We start from the raw sequence: 6,436 nt of genomic DNA on the forward strand, positions 1-6,436 counted from the left end.
TTTCCTTCATCAATTCTATGCCTTCGGCTCTGGATAAACACTTGAGTAACGGGGAACAGACCCCCCTCTTGTATAATTCCCCTTCTATTATGACATATGGTCGAGCTCTTGCTTCTATCCTCCTGTTATAAGCTTCATCATCTGAAAGAAAATTACCCTGAAGGAAAGAGATGATCTCAGTTCTCCAATCTTCACTATAGACAGGGGATATGTTGAGGACTGCTCTTTCAAGAAGCTCGACCGAAGGTGCTTTTATTGTTTCGAAAAATACTTCCGAAGGTAAGGGCAGCCCCTGTGCTGCTGACTTGGCTAATAGATCAGCATATTCATTTTCTCCATGAGGAATATTTTTAACAGAGAATCCTTCGAAGGAAGCCTCAATCCTTCGGACTGTATCTAAATATTTTTCAAGCTTCGGATCTCTTGCTTTGTAGCTCTTGTCAATATGACCAGAAATAACTTGGGAATCAGTTTTAAGAATGACCCTTCTGATTCCCATTGCCTTTAACTTCCAAAGACCCAAGAGCAGAGCTTTGTACTCAGCAATATTGTTTGTGCAACTGAAATCAAGTCTTGTCGCATAACAAGTTTTAACTTTGGAAGGTGAAACCAACACAGCAGCTGCTCCTGCTCCAAAGGTTCCCCAAGACCCATCGCAAAACACTATCCAGACTTCGGCATCTTTATTCGTTTCTTCCTCTTGATCCCCTGGCGTCCAGTCAACAATGAAGTCTGCCAACGCTTGGGATTGAATCGAAGACCTATGCACATAATCGATACAAAATTCATTGAGCTCTGCAGCCCATTTTCCAATCCTTCCAGTAGCTTCTCGATTTCTCATAATATCCTTCAACGGTTGTGAAGAAGGAACAATTATATTGTAAGCTTGAAAATAATGCCGAAGCTTCCTGGAGGCCATCAAAACAGCATACAGTACCTTCTCCAATTCTGTATAATTATTCTTTGATAAACTAAGAACTTCGGACACAAAGTATATTGGGGCCTGCTTTTTGATTTGGCCTTCAAGCTTCTCCTGGACAAGTGCTGCACTTACCGCTGAGTGCGAAGCTGCCACATATAACAACAAAGGAGCCCCTGGCGTTGGTGGAGTTAGTGTTGTTAGATCTATCAAATATTGCTTCAGCTCTTCGAAGGCTCTCTGCTGGACTGGTCCCCATTGAAAAACTTCGGCTGACTTCAGCACTTCGAATAATGGTAAATTTCTCTCTGCTGATCTAGATATGAATCTGTTGAGAGATGCCAGTCTTCCTGTCAATCTTTGAGCCCCCTTCTTTGTACTTGGTGGCTCCATTCGAAGGATAGCTTCGATTTTGTTTGGATTAGCCTCAATTCCTTTTGTTGAGACTAGACATCCAAGAAATTTCCCTTTCTTCACTCCGAAGACACATTTTTCTGGGTTCAACTTTAAACCAGCCTGTCTAAAATTAGCGAAGGTCTCCTGCAGATCAACAATGTGATTATCTTGCTTCGTGCTTTTTACAATGATATCATCAACATAAGTTAGCACATTTCTGCCTATCTGGGAATGAAGAACCTTCGCTGTCATTCTGCTGAAGCTTCCTCCAGCATTCTTAAGCCCGTCAGGCATCCAAAGGTAACAATATGTTCCACTAGGGGTTATAAAGCTGGTTTTCGGTTCATCCTCCTTCTTCATCCAAATTTGGTGATAGCCTAAATAACAATCCAGCAGACTCATAAGCTCTGATGAAGCTGCTGCATCAACTAGGGAATCTATCCTTGGCAATGGAAACTCGTCCTTCGGACATGCCTTATTGAGATCAGTAAAATCAATACACATCCTCCATTTACCATTGGCCTTCTTTACCATAACAGTGTTAGCCAGCCATTCTGGGTATTTTACCTCTCTGATAACTCCGGCACTGAGGAGTCTTTTCACTTCATTTCGAGCACCTTCGGCCTTGTCATCAGACATCTTCCGAAGCCTCTGCTTTCTGGGTCTGAAGGATGGATCAACATTGAGCGAGTGCTCAATAACATCCCTGTTAACTCCACAAAGATCATTAGCTGACCAAGCAAAAACATCTTTATTGTTGAACAAAAACCTTATCAAGGTTTTCTCCTGTTCTTCGAACAGTTGAGATCCCAACAGCACCTTCTGCTCTGCTATGTCCTCACACAAGAGCATGGGCTTCGGCTGATCAGCCGAAGCAGCTTTTTCCCTTCTGAACTTGTATTGCTCACAAGCTTCAGCTCCATCTATATTATGGATTGCTTTTGAGTCTGTCCAATTTCCTTCGGCCCTTCTGGCAGCTTCCTGACTTCCATGAATAGCAATGGGCCCTTGGTCCGAAGGTATCTTCATGCAAAGATAAGCTGGATGAAGAATTGCTTCGAAGGCATTGAGAGTACCACGACCAATGATTGCATTGTAAGGATATTCCATGTCAACAATATCAAATACAACTTGTTCAGTCCTTGTGTTGTTAATGAATCCGAAGGTTACTGGCATTGTGATTTTTCCAAGTGCTACGATTTGCCTTCCTCCGAAGCCACAAAGGGGATGTGTGGCATCATGGATTTTGTCTTCGGGCTCTTGCATCTGTCTGAAGGCCTTAGCAAATATGATATCAGCTGCGCTGCCTGTATCAACCAAAACATTATGGACCAGAAATCCTTTGATCACACAAGAGATAACCATAGCATCGTTGTGTGGGTAATCCTTGAGTTTAAGATCCTCTTGAGAGAAGGTAATTAGAATGTGAGACCATCTTGATTTGATGAAGGGTCCTTGCACCCTGACATGCTGTACCCTTCTCTGTGCCTCCTTCTTCTGCTTCTTGTTGGCTGGCTCTGAGCATGAACCGCCTGTTATCGGGAGTACCAGCTTCGGAGCCGAAGCAGCTCCAACTTGATTGTTGAACGAAGACATCAGCTCAAAAAAGTGGAAGTGAGTTCACCGGAGGTGGGCGCCAATGTTGGGGACTTATTCTCAAATGCTATGAATTAAGAACAAGGCAACATAAAATGTTAAATATCAGTGCCCTTCGTCCGCCGAAGCATTATCTCCAAAAGGATTTAATGAACTTCGGACGAAGGTCACGAGCATAATGTTACGAAGGTTTCACCTTCGTAATTAAACTTATAAAGATAACACAAAGTAATGTAAAACGCGAAACATTAAAGATAAACATATTGGAAATAAATGACATCATTCACATATCTTATTATATGAATCTAAGATGTTTGAATATAACGTTTAGGTACATTTTTACCTCTGCTTTGACAAACAATAATTCCCGAGTGATGCGTTTGCAATTACAGGAATGCGTGAACAGTAAAGGAGTACTGTTCACTATTTATAGGCATAGGACACAGCCTGTGAGGAATTACAATCATGTCCCTCATAAAAGTTTACAACATTGACTCAGACCCTTATGGACTAAAAGGTCATTCTATCTCTAAGTCGGTTCGACCCCTCATCTTCGGACATGCTGTAATACCGAAGCTTCATGAATGATACCTTCGGCATTACGTTCAAGCAGCTTTAGCCGAAGCTGTTTCCTTTCCGCAGGACCTTCGGCACATGAACAACATTTCTTCTAGGCATGTGATTAATAGCATTTCTCCTAGCTAAATTTCTATCATGCATAATAGAAGAACTAGAAGCAACCATAGCACGAGAATCAAAAGCATCATAACTTCTATAAACATTTCTCAAATGTCTCCTATCATGATACATGAAAGCATGGTTCTTTTGAGCACTACTAGCCATAGAGGCCTTCCCTTTCTCCTTGGTGGAGATGGGAGCCTTATGGCTTGTTAAGTTCTTGACTTCCCGCTTGAAGCCAAGACCATCCTTAATTGAGGGGTGTCTACCAATCGTGTAGGCATCCCTTGCAAATTTTAGCTTGTCAAATTCACTCTTGCTAGTCTTAAGTTGGGCATTAAGTCTAGCCACTTCATCATTTAATTTAGAGATGCAAACTAGGTGTTCACTACAAGCATCAACATTAAAATCTTTGCACCTATTGCAAATTATAACATGTTCTACACAAGAGTTATATTTATTTGCTACTTCTAGTTTAGCATTCAAATCATCATTAACACCTTTTAAAGTTGAAATGGTTTCATGACAAGTAGATAGTTCACAAGAAAGCATTTCATTCCTTTTAACTTCTAGAGCAAGAGAATTTTGTGCACTAACAAATTTATCATGCTCTTCATACAAAAGATCCTCTTGCTTTTCTAATAACCTATTCTTATCATTCAAGGCATCAATTAATTCATTAATTTTATCAACCTTGGTTCTATCTAGGCCCTTGAATAAACATGAATAATCTATTTCATCATCATCACTAGACTCATCCTCACTTGAAGAAGCATAAGTACTAGTATTACGAGTGTTTACCTTCTTTTCCCTTGCCATGAGGCAAGTGTGATGCTCGTTGGGGAAGAGGGATGACTTGTTGAAGGCGGTGGCGGCGAGTCCTTCGTTGTCGGAGTCGGACGAGGAGCAATCTGAATCCCACTCCTTTCCAAGATGTGCCTCGCCCTTCGTCTTCTTGTAGTTCTTCTTCTTTTCCCACTTTCCACTCTTCTTTTCCTGGTCACTATCATTATCGGGACAATTAGCGATAAAATGACCAATCTTACCACATTTGAAGCAGGAGTGCTTTCCCTTCGTCTTGTTCTTGTTGGGGTGCTCCTTGCGACCCTTTAGCGCCGTTTTGAAGCGCTTGATGATGAGGGCCATCTCTTCATCATTAAGCTCGGCCGCCTCAACTTGTGCCACCTTGCTAGGTAGCACCTCCTTGCTCCTTGTTGCCTTGAGAGCAATAGTTTGAGGCTCTTGGATTGGGCCATTTAATGCATCATCGACGTATCTAGCCTCCTTGATCATCATCCGCCCGCTTACGAACTTTCCAAGGATCTCCTCGGGCGTCATCTTCGTGTACCTAGGATTCTCACGAATATTGTTCACAAGATGTGGATCAAGTATAGTAAAGGACCTTAGCATTAGGCGGACGACGTCGTGGTCCGTCCATCGCGTGCTTCCATAGCTCCTTATTTTGTTGACGAGAGTCTTGAGCCTGTTGTATGTCTGGGTTGGCTCCTCCCCTCTTATCATTGCGAATCTCCCGAGTTCGCCTTCCACCAACTCCATCTTGGTGAGCATGGTGATGTCGTTCCCCTCATGTGAGATCTTGAGGGTGTCCCAGATCTGCTTGGAATTGTCCAAGCCGCTCACCTTATGGTACTCGTCCCTGCACAATGAGGCTAACAACACAGTAGTAGCTTGTGCATTTTTATGAATCTGTTCATTGATAAACAAAGGACTATCCGAGCTATCAAATTTCATTCCACTCTCCACTATCTCCCATATACTAGGATGGAGAGAGAACAAGTGACTACGCATTTTGTGACTCCAAAATCCGTAGTCCTCTCCATCAAAGTGAGGAGGTTTGCCAAGAGGAATGGAAAGCAAATGTGCATTTGAGCTATGCGGAATACAAGAATAATGGAAAGAGAAGTTTGAGTTAACCATCTTCTTTTTCTTGTAGTTGTTGTCGTCGTCCTTTTGGGAAGAAGAGGACTCGTCGCTGTCGTCGTAGTAGAAGATTTCCTTGATGCGCCTCGTCTTCTTCTTCTTTCCATCTTTTCGTTTGTGGCCCGAGCCCGAGTCGGTATGCTTGTCATCTTTCGGCTCATTGACGAAGGACTCCTTCTCCTTATCATTGATCACAATCCCCTTGCCCTTAGGATCCATCTCTTCGGGTGATTAGTCCCTTTCTTGAAGAGAACGGCTCTGATACCAATTGAGAGCACCTAGAGGGGGGGGTGAATAGGTGATCCTGTAAAAACTTGAAACTTAATCCATAAAACTTGATTAGGAGTTAGCACAATTAAGCCAAGTGGCTGGAGAAGAGTCTTTGCAAGACACGATAACCACAAGAAGATCAATCACAGTGGTTTATCCCGTGGTTCGGCCAAGTTCAACACTTGCCTACTCCACGTTGTGGCATCCCAACGGACGAGGGTTGCAATCAACCCCTCTCAAGCGGTCCAAAGACCCACTTGAATACCACGGTGTTTTGCTTTGCTTTACTATATCCCGTTTGCGAGGAATCTCCACAACTTGGAGCCTCTCGCCCTTACACTTTGATGTTCACAAAGAAGCATGGAGTAAGGAAGGGATGAGCAACACACACAAGACACGAAATCAGAGCGACAACACGCACACAAGTCGCAACAAGAGCTCACAACACAACTCGACGAGTTCACAACTCAAATGGAGCTCTAATTGCTATCACAAAGAATCAAATGCACGGAGTCGAAGTCTTGGTGCTTAGGAATGCTTGGTGTGCTCCTCCATGCGCCTAGGGGTCCCTTTTATAGCCCCAAGGCAACTAGGAGTCGTTGAGTGCATTCCAGGAAGGCAATTCTTGCCTTCTGT

Source organism: Zea mays, chromosome 3 (genome assembly GCF_902167145.1).
Source record: "Zea mays cultivar B73 chromosome 3, Zm-B73-REFERENCE-NAM-5.0, whole genome shotgun sequence".
Classification (NCBI taxonomy): Eukaryota; Viridiplantae; Streptophyta; class Magnoliopsida; order Poales; family Poaceae; genus Zea; species Zea mays.